We start from the raw sequence: 16,413 nt of genomic DNA on the forward strand, positions 1-16,413 counted from the left end.
AAAACAAGTCACAAGCAAAAGGCTTAACAATCCTTGGCTTACAAAGGGAATACTGAAATCCATTAACAAAAAACACGACCTTGAGAAGAAGTATAGGTTAGGAATTGTCTCCAAAGAATTCTCAAAGAATTACTCATTATTGCTAACTAAGATAATTAGACGAGCCAAAACTAATTACTACGAAGATAAATTTACTCAAATAAAGAGCAACATTAAACAAACTTGGAGCACAATTTCACAAATATTGGGATCAAAGAAATCTTTAAATAACAAACCGACTCTCCTGTCTAATAACGATGGTCAGCTTTCAGCCTCTGATTCTGCTATTGAGTTCAATAGGTTCTTCTCTTCCATTGGTTCATCCCTTGCAAATGATATTCCATCTTCCAGTACTGACATTAAGGACTATCTTACAGGTAACTATCCACAGTCTCTGTACCTAAAGCCTATTAACTCCACTGACGTCAATGAGATAATCCTTTCCCTTAAAACCAAGTCTGGTGCCCTTGAGGAGATACCAACTTTAATTTACAAAAAAGCCTCCAGATCTTTAGCCCCTGCTATTGCTTTGCTCTTCAACAAGTCACTTGAACTCCAAACCTTTCCAGATATTCTAAAAAAAGCGAGAGTAACGCCTGTCCACAAATGTGGTGACCCCACAGATGTTAACAACTACAGACCTATATCAATCCTGCCAAACTTGTCAAAAATTTTTGAAAAACTTATATACAAGCAGCTTTACTCATATCTAGCCAAACTCAATATACTTAGCCCTTGCCAATATGGCTTCAGACCCAAAAAAAGCACTAACGATGCACTTATTAGTATGCTTAACTCGATTCATACAGCTCTTGATAAAAAGGAGCTCCCTGTTGGGTTATTTGTGGACCTGCGTAAAGCTTTTGATACTGTCAACCACCATAACCTTCTTCTTAAATTACATCATTATGGAGTCAGAGGACACTCCCTACAATACCTCGAGTCCTACCTTACTGACAGGCTCCAATATGTTTCTGTGAATAATACAATTTCTCCCACCCTACCCATCAACATTGGTGTTCCTCAGGGCAGCATACTTGGCCCTCTCCTCTTTCTCATCTACATTAATGACCTTCCAAATGCCTCCCAACACCTCAAACCAATTCTATTTGCTGACGACACAACCTTCATTTACTCCAGTCCTGACCCTCTTGCTCTAAATGCCACAGTAAATACCGAGCTAAATAAAGTCCATCTTTGGCTAACTGCCAACAAACTCACCCTTAACATTGACAAAACCTTCTATATTCTGTTTGGCAATAAATCCTCTAGTCTTATTAATCTCAAAATAAACAATACCCAAATTTGTAACAAATTAGATGGCAAATTCCTTGGCATTCACATTGACCACAAGCTGAATTTCCAGGGACACATTCTAAATATATCAAAAAAAGTTTCAAAAACTGTGGGCATTCTTTCTAAGATCAGATATTATGTACCACGCCCTGCTCTGGTGACACTCTATTACTCCCTTATCTATCCTTATCTCAACTATGGTATTTGTGCTTGGGGTTCTACTACCCAAAATCACTTACGTCCTCTAATTACCCAACACAAAGCCGCTATTAGAACAATATCCAACTCTGGCCCCAGACATCACTCGGTACCCCTACTCAAATCTCTTAATATGTTAGATATTAAGTCACTGCACATTCTCTCATGTGTATTATACATATATAAAACGCTAAACTATAATGCCAATCCTGATCTTAAAAGCTTCATAGAAGGTTGTAACAGAACCCATGAGCACCACACCAGAAATAAATACAGTTTTGATATTCCTAGAGTACGTCTTAATCAAACTAGAAATGCTCTGCAAATCAAGGGGCCCAGAATGTGGAATGACCTTCCCAACCATGTTAAAGACTGTACCTCTCTCAACCAGTTTAAGATAAAAACTAAACACTACCTAATAAATTCCCTGTAATCTACCTCACTCCTCTATTGTCAACCCATGTCTGTTATTTTCTTTTTTTTTCTTTTTTTTTTTAATCAACACTGTTTGTCAATCTATTGTATTTGTGCTGCTTTTTCAGTCATGTTCCCCCTTTTTTTTATCTTTATTTGTATTTGTTCTCAACATCTTTTATTCTTTATGCTCAATTAGTATTAAGTTCTAGATATTAATGTTTTTCTTGCCCGAAACGCATTGCGTAATAGTGGCTTTAGGCATTGTATGTACTAGCTCTATCTATATATCAATCCATTAATGTAACATCACTTGTATGTATATACCTTACCTGAATAAACATCTGAATCTGAATCTGAATCTGAAAACGGGAATTTTCTCAAATAAAAATTAATATTATAATATATTAGCATATTGTGTATAAATAGGCATAGGTTAGGTTAGGTTAGGTGTTTAGGTTCTGTTGGTGATTATTCAACCCGTCCTCGACTCAAGTCCATTACATCCAGCGGTCAACCCCACAGACGCATTCATAAATTTTAACTTGCTGTTCATTCAAAACGGGAATTTTCTCAAGTATAAATTAATATTATAATATATTGGCATATTGTGTATATATAGGCATAGGATAGGTTAGGTTAGGTGTTTAGGTTCTGTTGGCGATTATTTGCATTTGTAGTACGTGGGTGAAGCATTTATAGCGTTGTGATTCGAACAAATTCGTCAGTGAAGCACTTGTTCCGGATATGTTCGAACATCAGCAGTTGTGAGTCGTGTGTAAACCGCTTTTCATTCATAAACAGGGGGTTTGGCGGGTGCATGGAATCACTTTTGGATCTTTGTTTGGAGGACGGGCTGTAAAGTGAGAGGATTAATTCATTGGCTCCCTTGTCTCCAGCCCGTCCTCCAAAGACCCCACAAAAGTGATTCCATGCACCCGCCAAACCCCCTGTTTATGAATGAAAAACGGTTTACACACGACTCAACTGTTGACGTTCGAACACTTCCGGAACAAGTGCTTCACTGACGAATTTGGTTCGAACCACAACGCTGTAAATGCTTCACCCACGTACTACAAATACAAATAATCGCCAACAGAACCTAACAGCCCGTCCTCCAAACACAGATCCAAAAGTGATTCAATGCACCCGCCAAACCCCCTGTTTATGAATGAAAAACGGTTTACACACGACTCAAAACTCATTTCGTTCGAACACTTCCGGAACAAATGCTTCACTGAGGAATTTTGTTCGAAGCACAACGCTATAAATGCTTCACCCACGTACTACAAATACAAATAATCGCCAACAGAACCTAACCTACCCTATGCCTATATATGCACAATATGCTAATATAGCATAATATTAATTTATATTTGAGAAAATTCCTGTTTTGAATGAACAGCATGCTAAAATTTACGAATGCATCTGTGGGGTCGACCGCTGGTTGTAATGGACTTGAGTCGAGGACGGGTTGGAACCTAAACACCTAACCTAACCTATGCCTATAAATGCACAATATGCAAATATATTATAATATTAATTTATATTTGAGGAAATTCCGGCTTTGAGTGAACAGCATGTAAAAGTTTATGAATGCGTCTGTGGGGACAGCTATTTATTTATTTATTTATTTATGTATATACAAGAAGGTACATTGGGTTGAGAGAATACATAGCATAGTATTTACAATCTTGTAAAGCCACTAGTACACGAAGCGTTTCGGGCCGGTCCTTAAATTAATCTAACAGATAATTTTAAGTTGGTAAATTCTAGCAGAATTAATAAAATGATAACAGATACATTGCAAGAAAAAAAATGAGATGAGAGAGATTAGTAAGTATATTAAAGCACATTGGTATATTAAAGCTCTGATTGATTACATTAACAACTTGATTGGTAATTTAAACAAGATTAATAGACACCATACAGCAGATTGATAGCACATATAAGAAGACAGTAATGATCGCAATGGTAAAGATGTTCAGATTGGGTACATAAAGATTGGGAGATTAGGTAGCAATAGATACAGTGCAATTTTAAAGCAAAAGGTAAAAAACTATGAAGATGAAACTAGGTACTTTTTAGTTTTGTTTTTGAATGACGCAAAAGTTGGACAGCTTTTCAATTCAATAGGGAGTGAGTTCCATAGACTGGGTCCCTTTATTTGCATAGAGTGTTCAGCCCGTCCTCCAAACAAAGATCCAAGAAGTGATTCCATGCACCCGCCAAACCCCCTGTTTATGAATGAAACGCGGTTTACGCACGACTCATTTAGGGGGGTAGAAATAGCCTAAGCTACTCTATCCCTTTGAGATGTATTTATTGCTTATCTCAATAAACATACTTGAACTTGAACTGCTGATGTTCGAACATATCCGGAACAAGTGTTTCACTGACGAATTTTGTTCGAATCACAACGCTATAAATGCTTCACCCACGTACTACAAATACAAATAATCGCCAACAGAACCTAAACACCTAACCTAACCTAACCTATGCCTATATATGCACAATATGCTATATTATAATATTAATTTATACTTGAGAAAATTCCCGTTTTGAATGAACAGCATGTAAAAATTTATGAATGCGTCTGTGGGGTCGACCGCTGGATGTAATGGACTTGAGTCGAGGACGGGTTGTGGACTTGAGTCGAGGACGGGTTGTGGACTTGAGTCGAGGACGGGTTGGAGTGTCCTTAACCTGTGGAGTGCCTCCACAGGTTAAGTTTGACTCTGGGGATATCAAAGAGATATTTATTTCTGGTGTGGTGATAATGGGTCCTATTACATCTGTCCAGGGAGAGTTTCAGAGCAGGATTTGCATTTAAGAACAGGGTTTTGTAAATGTAGTTGACACAAGAGAATTTGTGGAGTGAGATTATGTTTAGCATGTTTAGGGAGTTAAACAAGGGGGCTGAGTGTTGTCTGAAAGCAGAATTTGTTATTATTCTGATAGCAGATTTTTGCTGGGTGATGATGGACTTAAGGTGGTTTGCAGTTATCTTGAGGTTATCTTGAGATGATTTCGGGGCTTTTTTTTTTAGTGTCCCCGCGGCCCGGTCCTCGACCAGGCCTCCACCCCCAGGAAGCTGCCCGTGACAGCTGACTAACACCCAGGTACCTAATATACTGCCAGGTAACAGGGGCATAGGGTGAAAGAAACTGCCCAATGTTTCTCGCCGGCGCCTGGGATCGAACCCAGGACCACAGGATCACAAGTCCAGCGTGCTGTCCGCTCGGCCGACCGGCTCCCTATCGGCTCCAGTGGTTGAGCCCCATGCACAGATACCATAATTAAGATAGGGATAGATTAGTGCATAATATAGAGAGATGAGAGCAGAGTTAGGTACATAATATCTGATTTTGGAGAGTATACCAACTGTTTTAGAGACTTTCTTAGTTATGTGTTGCATGTGGGTGCTGAAGTTGAGTCTCTTGTCTAGGAATAGGCCAAGAAACTTTCCATCATTTTTATTGCTAATGTTTACATTGTCTATCTGAAGCTGAATTGCATTTGTAGATTTGCTTCCAAATAGGATGCAGTAGGTCTTTTCTATGTTTAGTGTTAGTTTGTTGGTCGACATCCATAAGTGGACTTTTTTTTAGTTCATTAATAACAACATTATTTAGTGTATGTGGGTTGGGGTTAGAGTAGATGAGGGTAGTATCATCAGCAAACAAAATAGGTTGATGTATATAAGAAATAGGAGAGGTCCCAAGATGCTGCCCTGTGGCACTCCAACGGTTATTGGTAGAGTGGGAGAGGTTATATTATTGATGGCTACACATTGGTGTCTATCACTAAGATAGGATTGGATATAGTCCAGTGCATGGCCTCGGATTCCATAATGATGGAGTTTACGTAAGAGGTAATTGTGATTAACAGTATCAAAGGCCTTTCTCAGGTCAATGAAGAGTCCAATCGGAAACTCATTTTTGTCAAGGGCTAAGTAAACTATATCAAGGAGACTAATAATTGCATCGTTGGTACTCTTTTGGGAGCGCAAGCCAAATTGACAGGGGCTAAGAATGTGGAATTTTACGAGATAGGAGTAAAGCTGTTTGTAGATAATTTTTTCAAATATTTTTGATAGTATGGGTAGGTTCGATATTGGTCTATAGTTGTTTATGTCTGCCGGATTACCTCCTTTATGAACTGGCGTTACTCTTGCTTTTTTAAGGATATCAGGGAAGGTATGACACTCAAGGGATTTGTTGAACAGCAGAGCTATAGGTTTTTTTTTTTTTTTTTTTTTGAGATATATACAAGAGTTGTTACATTCTTGTACAGCCACTAGTACGCGTAGCGTTTCGGGCAGGTCCTTAATCTTATGGTCCCTGGAATACGATCCCCTGCCGCGAAGAATCGTTTTTTCATCCAAGTACACATTTTACTGTTGCGTTAAACAGAGGCTACAGTTAAGGAATTGCGCCCAGTAAATCCTCCCCGGCCAGGATACGAACCCATGACATAGCGCTCGCGGAACGCCAGGCGAGTGTCTTACCATATACCACGGAGACTGCTAGAGAGGTTCAGAAGTTTGAGATCCTTTCATGGATGTTGTGGTGAACATACGGTGTTGCAAATTGTTCACAAGACTAGTAAGAAATTATTGATAATTAATGGAGACGATTTTCTTGTTGCTTGTTATGGTAATTCCTCCACACTTCCCCTTCTCAATTGCCCTTTGAGCTTCTAAAGTTCTAGTGCCAGGTTTCTCTTTAAGTCCATGCAATGACCTCTGCCGTTTTTTTTTATTAATACATCTGCATTTGTGCAGCTGCCCTAGACTATATGAAGGGGAGTACAGTGCGTCAAAAAGCTAGCTACGTGATGCTAAAAATCACCCTCACACAGGATGGTTAGTCATACAGAGGCATGTGATCAGTAGTCTGCACAGACAGACTCCGGGTGCATTATGAGGATATCATCAACACAAGAGTGAATAAGGCAGCAGTTGTACTAAAAGTCTCCATCTCGCAGGATGGTTAGTCATACAGGGCCATATGTTCAGTAGTCTGCACTGGCAAATTTTGGGTACACTGTGAGGATATCTTCAAGAATACGAGAGTGAATAAAGTAATTGCAATGCTCCAGGTACCTCATGCCAACTGGTCTGAAAGGTCTAATAACTAATAATAGGTCATTCGGTGATGTAGTGTGGGAGATCATGTCGCAGTTCCTGCTCACAGAGTTTGCACCTAGAGTGCTCAGGGTTGGGAGACCCGTCACCTGCAGCCACCTGCCACAGGTAACGGTAGCCACCTGCCACAGGTAACGGTAGCCACCTGCCACAGGTAACGGTAGCCACCTGCCACAGGTAGCGGTAGCCACCTGCCACAGGTAACGGTAACCACCTGCCACAGGTAACGGTAACATAACCTGATCCTGGCAACCACTGTGTCGCACAGTCTGGTGGACGTTTTGTGCTGCCCATAGATATAGGTTTCAGATCTGAACAAATCATAGCTTTTTATACTAGTGCTTTCAGATCGTTGGGAGTTGGTAATTTCTTTCCTTTCAGACCTGAGTGTTTGGACAAATATAGTTTTGACAGTAGAGATGGGGATACCTAGATCTAATTCAACTGCATCTTTGTTACATTTCAGCCAAATCTCTGCCGTCCTCTGTTACACAAATGCTAAAGTCTATGGAATCGGAACTAAACATTTCACAATAACACTTCATGAAGGAAGGGCAGTGGGACCGTGGTGCCCCTTCAGGGGGGAGGGGGCACACGGCCGACCCCGACCCCCACCTCACCCCTGATATAATCACCGTTAATCGTCCAAATTATCTGGACTCCAGCCTCATGTATCTTTCTCATCGACACAGCTGAATGTTCACGATATCAAAGAAATGAGTGAAATACTAGGAACACAGTATGAATGTTTTCACTGAACCCTACACACACTGGGACACATCATGCAGTGCCACGGCCCACCAGAACCACGGCCACCAGTGCCACGGCCACCAGTGCCACGGCCACCAGTGCCCCCGGTCACCAGTGCCACGGTCACCAGTGCCACGGTCACCAGTGCCACGGTCACCAGTGCCACGGTCACCATTGCCCCCGGTCACCAGTGCCACGGTCACCAGTGCCACGGTCACCAGTGCCACTGAAATTTGTGGTTGCCCAAGAATCCTAAACGACGATCCTCTTGCCACTGCAAAGGTAGGAGGGAAGTGGACTCTACATTTGAGGCGGGAGATCAAATCACAGGAAGGTGGGCTGAGCTAGTGGAGTGAGGGAGGCCACTGTGGGAGAATCTTTACCTCATCTCTCAATACTGTCATTCCCAGAGACCCCCGCACTGTGAGGACGCCCTCACGACCACCACCCAGTACCCCCCCCCCCCACCATACAGGCAACCCAAGCACTGCTGAACCAGGTAAGCATACTGAGCACGCTGATAGCTGAGTGGACAGCGCTTCGGATTCGTTGTCTGATGTACTGTGAGCCCCTTGAGGGTCCATATATAGACGAGGGTAGAAATAGCCTAAGTTACTCTATCCTTTTGAGATGTATTTCATTTTCTCAATAAACTTGAACGAGTCTGAGGAAATCAAACTGGGACAGAAAGCTATACAAGAGATAAAAAATCCAAAATATTTTTCTCCTGAGATACAGATATTAATGGGAATATTGTACAGGTGTTAATGGTGATGACACCAAGTGTAAACTATGTGGTATGTTAAGGTCTCTCACACTCACCCATTATGTTAAGGTCTCTCACACTCACCCATTATGTTAAGGTCTCTCACCCTCACCCATTATGTTAAGGTCTCTCACCCTCACCCATTATGTTAAGGTGAGGACAGGGTTAGAGAAGTGTTAAACATATAGTTCAAGGGTTTATTGAACACTCAACCACAGAAGGCGATTCGGTGCTTTTAAAATGCTAAGCTAATTTACATACGTAAATACATAGATACACAGATTTACGGATGTCTTACATAAAGTGTTCGATGTGTCTTTTACATAGTGTCATTAATGTGCATTTACAAAGGTGAAATGTAATTCTGATCAGCTTCCATATATACTTTATACACATATACATACACACACACATATACGTACATATACAAATATACATACATATATACACACACACATGCATTCACATACATTTGTCTCTTTTACTCTGACAGGGTGAGATAGCTGATAGAGAAACTAGTGTGCAATTAAGCACTTAATCACTGAAGGTGATGAAGGTGCTTTTACAAGCTCAGGTTATATAGTTACATTACATACATACATTCATTGTATAAATGATACATTACATGGTCAATTTTGGATACAAGTCCAATATATCATCAAGTGTTCCAGTACTCATATAGTAACTACAGAGTTCAGCATACCTTAGCCCAGGAGGGCGAAAGTCAGTCAGTATGGGACATTCTACAATATAATGTTCAAGAGAGTGCATGTTTTCTCTTTCACAAAGTTGACACATTGTGTATTGAACACTTTCACAAAGTTGACACATTGTGTACTCGACATTTGGGTTTTGAGAAAGCTGCCAGATACGTCTATATCCCAGGCGTATTCTGGCCACTATAACATCACATTGCCGGATTCTTGTTCTATTAGTCCCATATGTGAATGTCTCCTCACGATATCTATCATAATATTTAATGCTACAACTTTCAGGTCTTTGTGAATTTGTTAGGTCTGTGAGATCTTCATTAGATATTTGTTTAAGTATTCTCTTTGTCACTGCTAATGAAACACCCATATCAATTTCTACCACTGGTTTTCTACAAGCTGTCTTTGCAAGTATATCAACAATGTCATGCCTTGAGATGCCAACATGTGATGGTATCCATAGGAATTTAATTTCAAATCTGTTTTCTTAGCAGTTAAAACATTCATTCGAATATCACTGACTATTTTCTGGGTGTCACTACTATGTGCGTTCAATACCAGGAGTGCACTCTGCGAGTCACAGTATGTAAGTCCACTGCCTTTGTCTTTTAAAAATTCCGTGGCAAGGTATATGCCTGCAAGTTCGGTTTGAGTTGTACTTACCCAGTCATTGACGCGCTTCATTGCTGTATGTACGAGAGAAGATTGTTCAAATATGTTACATGCACATCCGGTACATCGTCCACCTTCTTCTACAGAGCCGTCGGTATAGCACTGATAAACATCGTTACTCATACTCTGAGTACTTTCAGTGATGCTTTTCAGTGTTAACTGTTTTAATAATGTCTATCGCACACTATCTATCTTGGGCGCATTTACAAAATCAACTGATAGATCACAGTTATTCAATGAAGTAATTGGTTGATTAATCATGTACATATTTAATATTTTGATGGAGTTGGCTACCTTGTAGAACCAAAATACATAATCAGATTTCGTTCTTCTTCTATAGACCTCAGGTGAGTGCAGCATATTAGAAAGTTTAGCTTGAAACTTCATGTGTTGTCTAGATCTACTCAATGCCTTCACGCCGAAAACTGTGCTAATAGATAAAATTCTCTCACTTATGGTAGGTAATTTTAACTCTGCTCTCATATTAACTATTCTCGTGGACTTTGGAGCCCCAAGGATGAGACGCATAGCTTCATTTTGCAAGGTTTCAAGAGATTTCGGCTCTTTGTCTGTATACAGTGTGAGATGTAGAGCATTGCAGTCAATCACAGAGCGTATAAATGATACATAAAACATTCTAGCAAGTCTCACGTTAATTCCATGATTGACACCAACAAGGACCCGCAAGGGCTTTACACTCTCCCAGAGTCTCCTCATGAGAGAAGAAAGGTACCCAGGGTCGTTAATGGGGACACCAAGGTATCTGTAAGACTCGCAGTTCTCAAGTGCTCGCCCATCTATATGATAATTGGCTGGTGGAATACCACATGGAATGAGGGCACAAGTTTTCTGTACAGAGATAAGGAGGCCACATTCCTCAGCTCTAGTAGCAAAAGCATCGAGCAGAACTTGCATTCTAGGCTCGGAGGCAGCCTGTAAACATATATCATCAGCATAACAAATGACAGTGTCTTCATTATTAGTTGGAAGATCTTTAATAAGTTTATGCATCAGAACGTTGAACAACAAGGGGCTGAGGACCCCTCCTTGTGGAGTTCCCAGTTCAAAGTGTTTGCTCTCTGTGCTTTTAACACCATTAAACAAAACATATGCTGTTCGATTAGACAAATAGCCCTTTATCCATTTCAGTAATTTTCCTTGTATTCCCAGCTCGGCAAGCTGTTCCAGTATGATTTCTCTGTTTGCTGTATCAAAAGCTGCTGCTAGGTCGATGAAGACTGTTTGAGGGGAAGCTTCAATATGTGCGAAGTACTCAGCAAACTGAGGGGCAACAATATTATGGCATGAGAATCTGTGAGCAATACTATCCTCAATGTACTTAATTAATCTATATGCTCCAGCAGGAAAGTTATATTATATTGATCTTCCGGCCTGCGCTCAAGCAGAGCCAACCATCATTCTTGGTGACTACACTGCTAGACACAAGGACATTGGTGGCTCTCGCTTCAGTAACGGTAATGGGAATCAACTGCTGTCGCTACTAAATAGTCACCAAGATGTGCAGATTGTGGGTGACCTTGAACCCTCGCATAGTTGTGGAGGCATTCTAGACCTCTGTGTTGGTTTCAACGTCTCTCACGTCTGGTGCACATCATCTATTGTAACATTTGTTGTCAGATCATCACCCTAGATTGACTACTCTATGTATAGGAAATACCATCCTGCCCGGTGGGACTTTTAAACGCAAACGGCTCAGTGTTCCTCCTGCTCGACGTGAAGACTTTGTTGCTCATGTGTCAGAGTGGTACAGCACTTATGATCCCTCCACAGTCCAGACATTTAACGACGGTCTAGTACAGAGCATTCAGATGTTTGCTGACCCTTTAGGTCGGCCCCCCGCACCATCCAATGGTCGGAACGATATGAAAGGTAATAAACGCCATGCCTATTACAATGACCCCAAACTGCGTACTTTGAAACGCACTGCCAGACGAGTTGGGCTTGCATATAGGGAAACACACCAGAAATGCTGAAACTCTTTCAGGAAGCTCTAGCCAAGGCGAGGGAGCGCATGACAGAGCTCAGGCAAGATAACTGAGAAACTTTTGTTAACAATCTCAACTCTCACACCCCCCTCAGCCAGGCATGGAAGGATATTAAAAGAATTAAAGGCGATAAGATCGGCCAAGTAGCACACCCTCACCCTCTACACAGAGCAAACGAGTTAGTCGATGCTTGGGCAACCACCTCTAGCTTCAATAATCTTCCCCCAGACATACAGTTCAGATTAAATGCTAGTTACGGAGATCGAGAAAGGCTCGTTGACTTCATGCTCCACAAGGAAGATGAATGCAACGTGCCATTTACCGAGTTTGAATTACTCGCGGCCCTAAACAAAGGTAAAGCCACATCCCCCGGTGAAGATGGTATCACTTATGACATATTGCGTCTACTTCCTTTAGTACCAGGGAATCCCCTGCTTGAGCTGTATAATATGAGCTATGTTACTGGGGGAACTTCCTATCTCTTGGACCAACAGTATAATCATTCCAATTCCCAAGCCAAATCAAGAGAATGCTTTCCGCCCAATTTCCCTTACTAGCTGCATTTGCAAAACATGCGAGAGAATGGTCCTAAACCGTCTCCTCCATAGAATAAGAACCATGCCTGGTTGGTTTACCTGGTTGATGGGGTTCTAGGAGTTCTTCTACTCCCCAAGCCCGGCCTGAGGCCAGGCTCGACTTGTAAGAGTCTGGTCCACCAGGCTGTTGCTTGGAGCGGCCCGCAGGGCCACATACCCACCACAGCCCGGCTGATCCAGAACTTCTCTTAGAAAACCGTCCAGTTTTCTCTTAAAGATGTCCACGGTTGTTCCGGCAATATTTCTTATAGTCGCTGGGAGGACGTTGAACAACCGCGGACCTCTGATGTTTATACAGTGTTCTCTGATTGTGCCTATGGCACCTCTGCTCTTCACTGGTTCAATCTTGCATTTTCTTCAATATCGTTCACTCCAGTACGTTGTTATTTTACTGTGTAGATTTGGGACCTGGCTCTCCAGTATTTTCCATGTGTATATTATTTGGTATCTCTCTCGTCTCCTTTCTAGTGAGTACATTTGGAGAGCTTTGAGACGATCCCAATAATTTAGGTGTTTTATCTCGTCTATGCGTGCTGTATATGTTCTCTGTATTCCCTCTATTTCAGCAATCTCCTGCTCTGAAGGGGGAAGTGAGTACTGAGCAGTACTCGAGACGGGAGAACACAAGTGACTTGAAGAGTACAACCATTGTGATGGGATCCCTGGATTTGAAAGTTCTCGTAATCCATCCGATCATTTTTCTGGCTAACGCAATATTTGCTTGGTTATGCTCCCTAAACGTTAGATCGTCGGACATCAGTACTGTATTCCCAAATCCTTGACATGCTGTTTTCTACTATGGGAAGATTCGATTGTGTTTTGTACCCTGTATTATGTTTCAGATCCTCATTTTTGCCGTACCTGAGTAGCTGAAATTTATCACTGTTAAACATCATGTTATTTTCTGCTGCCCAATCGAAAACTTTGTTGACATCTGCTTGTAGTTTTTCAATGTCTTCAGCAGAGGTAATTTTCATGCTGATTTTTGTGTTATCTGCAAAGGACGACACGAAACTGTGACGTGTATTTTTGTCTATATCAGATATGAGAATAAGGAACAGTAGCGGTGCAATGAATATACCTTGAGATACAGAGCTTTTAACATCGTTTGGACTCGATTTTATCTGATTGACTGTTACTCTTTGTGTTCTGTTCGACAGGAAATTGAGTATCCAGCGTCCAACTTTACCAGTTATTCCCATTGACCTCATTTTGTGTGCTATCACCCCATGGTCACATTTGTCGAACGCCTTTGCAAAGTCTGTGTATACAACATCTGCATTTGGCTTTCTCCCCAGGTATATGGCTTCATGTTGACCAGACCACACACTAGAAATTGAAGGGACGACGACGTTTCGGTCCGTCCTGGACCATTCTCAAGTCGATTGTGATGAGGACAGGTAGGGACAGGCATTAAATAGGCAAGAGAGAGCTGAGGAGGAAAGTCAGGTGTAGGGGATAGTAGTAATTAGAACTGCAGCAGGCCTATTGGCCCATACGAGGCAGCTCCTATTATAACCACCGAAGGAGATAGTAATAGGAATAAGAAGAGGATAGCAAGGGAGCGTAGAAGACAATGAACAGAAAAAGGGAGAAGAGAGAAAGAAAGGGAAAGAGAAAGAAAGAAATGGAAGGGGGAAAGCTTATGTTAAGTCACGTTTGTTAGAAAGACTTAACATATGACTATATGACTGAAAATGCTCCGAGGACATTATCAGGTGGGGAGTTTGACTGGGGCGGTACATCTGTCTAATGATAACGCAGGTGTCCTAAGGCCAGCTCAGTGTGGACAGAAACCTCGCGTAGAGCAAAAGGATATGATGGTATATGATATGGTCATATGATGGTATATGACTGAAAAGTCATATACCACCTTCCTAGATCTCAAGTCTGCCCTTGATATTGCAAATCGACATGTTATCTTGAGTGAGCTTGCAAGAATGAATATTGGTGGTCGGCTTCTTTGTTGGATCAGGGGTTACTTATCCAACAGGAAGTCATCTGTATTTTTCCAGGGGCATAGAAGTGCAACAAGAGACTTCGAATTAGGTACCCCACAGGGTGGTGTCCTCAGTCCTACCTTATATAATATCTTAATAAACACGCTGTTAAACTCTATACCGAACAAACCCAACGTCCACATCATTAGCTATGCTGATGATATAATGATACACACCACTGGGTATGCTGATGATATAATGCTACACACCACTGTGTATGCTAACACGCAGAACACACTTAACTCTGTATTAGACTCATGTCAGGACCTAGGCATGTTCAACATGCCTGTTCTAAGCTACACATGCCAGCAGGTTCACCTTTCTCAGTAAATCATGGGCCAGTCCTCTACAGTATCGTTACAGTGTCAAAACACCACTTCACTTCCAGCAACACACTGGCCTCAATTATAACAAGCCTTAACTGATGGACATTAATTCCATCTCCTAACTCAACTTGACCATCCCGGGATACGCCGGTCTAATCACCAATACATCACATCACAGATAAGCATCACAGATAAATCACAGTCTACACCAACTCAGCTACTTGTTCCCACTGGAACACGTCTTGAGTTCAGGACTACCCTGGGTGAACTGATTTCTGTCGACCAAGGTTCCACCCACATCACTTCTGAGGAGTAAAAGACGAATAGTAAGAATGAAACTACAGAGGTGTCAGTAAGATCATAGCCTTCTACCAGGGAACAGAAAAAGGGGACGGGTGTGCTCAACAGATGGAGTCGTCATCGTCACATTGCCCATATGCATAGGCTTCGTATTTTAACAAGTCATAGCATTTTATACTGGTGCTGGTGCTATCAGGCCTTTTGAGAAAGGTAAGGTTGTGTCATCAGCAAATAGAACTTGTTTCAGGTGTTGTGTAGGATTTGGTAGGTCATTGATGTAAATAAGAAAGAAGAGTGGCACAAGTACACAGAACTGCCCTGTAGAATGCCAAAGTTAATTGCCAGTGTGGGAGAAGCAGCATCATCCACAGACACTAGTGCCTGTTACTGAGGTAAGATCTGAAGTACTGTAGGAAGTGACCCCTGATTACATGAGAAGGTTATTGTGGTTAACTGTGCCAAATGTGTTATGCAGGTCAACAAACAGACCTATGGGGGTTACTCATTTTTGTCAAGTCAAACACATTAATTAGAGCATCAAAAGGCCTTCAAATATTTTGGACAAGGCGGGCAGGATTGATACAGGTCTAAAGTTTATTATTTCAGTGAGATGACCATGTTTATGGACTGGGATTGGTCCAGCCTTTTTAAGAATATCAGGGATTAAGATTAAGATTAAGTGATTTATTGTAATGTTAGGATAGAAGATAGAAGAAAAAGAGGTGATATGATCACTACATTCACAATAGTAACAGGAATTGACAAAATTGATAAAGAAGAATTCTTGAGACTTGCATCTTCAAGAACAAGAGGTCACAGACTCAAGCTAAGGAAACAAAGGCTCCCCCCCCCCAAAAAAAAAAAAAAAATTAAGAAGTTATCTTTTGTAAAGAGAGTGGTAGACGGTTGGAACATGGTAAGTGAGTAGTTGGTGGCGGCCAAAACCATCTGTAGTCTCAAAGCATCATATAGCAATAGAGTACTGGGAAGATGGGACACCACGAGCATAGCAATAATCCTTTAACTACACTTAGGTAATTATAACTATTTTCTAAAGGAACGAGTGTACAGGCATATGTAATTTCTATAAAATACGATATTATAAAATAAAGAACATCATAATTGTTGTATTAAATTAGCTGGAACTCTATACCTACACTTCACTTCTCAACTTTGCCATTTTGAGCACCA

At 41.3% G+C, this 16,413-nt stretch overlaps 1 protein-coding gene and 1 long non-coding RNA gene across 3 annotated transcripts in view; both read right to left on the minus strand.

Moving 5' to 3' along the window:
* LOC138365801 (uncharacterized) overlaps window positions 1-16,413 on the minus strand; it is a 266,841-nt gene that overhangs the window by 52,425 nt on the left and 198,003 nt on the right. The window lies entirely within an intron of this gene.
* LOC123748088 (origin recognition complex subunit 3-like) overlaps window positions 8,796-16,413 on the minus strand; it is an 81,346-nt gene continuing 73,728 nt past the window's right edge. Inside the window, exon 5 of the transcript XR_011229012.1 lies at window positions 8,796-15,227. The gene's annotated coding sequence lies outside the window, so the exon portion shown is untranslated. The remainder of the gene's footprint in view (window positions 15,228-16,413) is intronic.

The sequence above is a fragment of the Procambarus clarkii genome, chromosome 18 (genome assembly GCF_040958095.1).
Source record: "Procambarus clarkii isolate CNS0578487 chromosome 18, FALCON_Pclarkii_2.0, whole genome shotgun sequence".
Lineage (NCBI taxonomy): Eukaryota > Metazoa > Arthropoda > Malacostraca > Decapoda > Cambaridae > Procambarus > Procambarus clarkii.